Source organism: Canis lupus, unplaced genomic scaffold (assembly GCF_011100685.1).
Source record: "Canis lupus familiaris isolate Mischka breed German Shepherd unplaced genomic scaffold, alternate assembly UU_Cfam_GSD_1.0 chrUn_S1751H1947, whole genome shotgun sequence".
Lineage (NCBI taxonomy): Eukaryota > Metazoa > Chordata > Mammalia > Carnivora > Canidae > Canis > Canis lupus.
This window is the reverse complement of record NW_023330603.1, coordinates 14092-16104: the sequence shown is the minus strand read 5'-3', so window position 1 is coordinate 16104 and position 2013 is coordinate 14092.

Genomic DNA, 2013 nt, shown 5'->3' with positions numbered 1-2013 from the left:
AACACCACATCGTGCAGCATTTTTGCCTCCTCAATTTGCAAATCTATCTTACCCGTATTTTTTAAAGTTTCAGTCAAAACTTACCAAGAGTTTTTAATACATATTCATTATCTTTCCAGGATAGATCTCGTTGTAACTCCGGTTCCCTCTTTCTTTGATCTGTTCCTTCCCAGTATTCTTCAGAACTGTTACTTCTGAAAGTCTACCGCATAACATTTTGATGAAGTCCCAATAGTTTGTTTTTGCTTTTGTTTCCCTTTGCCTCAGGAGCTAGAAAAATGTTCTTATGGTCCATGTCAGCGAAATTACTGCCTGAGCTTTCTTCTAGGACTTTTATGGTTTCAGGTCTCACATTTAGGTCTGTAATCCATTTAATCCATCTTGTTCTATTAGTGGGAATGCAACCTGGTGCAGCCACTCTGGAAAACAGTATGGAGGTTCCTCAAAAAACTGAAAATAGACCTACCCTGATGATCTAGTAACTGCCACTACTGGGAATTTACCTCCAAAACAGAAAAATGCTAATTCAAAGGCATATATGCACCCCCGTGTTTACAGCCACATTATTTACAATAGCCAAATTATGGCAACGGCCCAAGTGCCCATTGATAGATGAACGGGTGAAGAAGATGCGGTGTATATACGCGATGGAACATTATTCAGCCATTAAAAAAGAATGAAATCTTGCCATTTGCAATGATGTGGATGGAGCTAGAGCATATCATGCAAAGCAAAATAAGTCCGTCAGAGAAAGACAAATACCATATGCCCTCACTCACGTGTGGAATTAAAGAAACAAATGGGCAAAGAAAAAAGAGAGGAAGACAAATCAAGAGACAGACTCTTAATAGAGAACAAACTGAGAGTTACCAGAGGGGGTGGCTGGAGGGATGGGTGAAAAGAATATGGGGAATTCAGGGGGGGCACTTGGGATGAGCAGTGTGTGTTGTATGGAACACTGAATCACCATACTGTATGCCTGAACCTACTGTAACACTGTCTATTAACTATATTGCAATTAAAAATTTAAAAATAATAACCAAAGAAAGCCATTCTGAAAGCATAATAGGAAAATGATACATTAACTATGGACCACAAATTCCTCATCAGTAGCCCTGGAGGCCAAAAAGCTGTGGAACATTTTTAAACTACAAAGGACAAGAACTGTTAACTAAGAATTCTACAGCTCCCAAAAGTCCCTTTCAGGAATTAAAGTGAAATAAAAGTATTTTCAGAAAGAAAGACTGAGAGGATTGGACTCACAAGGTCTGCTTTACCAGAAATGCTGAAGCAAAGGATTTAAGGCAGTGGGGAGTGATTTCAGAGATGCATATGCGTCTTTAAGAATGCAGCAAGGGGGGATCCCTGGGTGGTGCAGCGGTTTAGTGCCTGCCTTTGGCCAGGGCGCAATCCTGGAGACCCGGAATCGAGTCCCACTTCGGGCTCCCAGCGAGATCCTGAAGACCCGGGATCGAGTCCCACGTCGGGCTCCCAGTGCATGGAGCCTGCCTGTGTCTCTGCCTCTCTCTCTCTCTGTCTCTGACTATCATAAATAAAAAAAAAAAAAAAAAAAAAGAATGCAGCAAGGTAAACAGAAACTGGGCTGCCCAGCTGGCTTAGTTGCCTGGCTGGATCGGTTGGTTAAGCATCTGCTTTAGCTCAGTTCATGATCTCGAGGTCCTGGGATCAAGGCCCTGCATGAGGCTCCCTGCTCAGCTGGGAGCCTGCTTCTCCCTCTGCCTCTTTGCCTCCTCCTTCTTCTCTCCCTGCATGTGTTCTTTCTCTCAAATAAATAAAATCTTTTCTTTCTTTTTTTTTTTTTTTTAAAAAGAGCACACAAAAGATGATTAGGATAAAAATAAAGGACTGCTTTTCCTTTTAAGTTTTTAAAATCTAGATATGACTCTTGAGAATAAGAAAAAAGACAGTATAGACTGATAGGGGTTTGACTGTATATCATATGATAACCACATCATAGAAGTCAGTGGGACGGGTGCTGTTAAATCACCAATA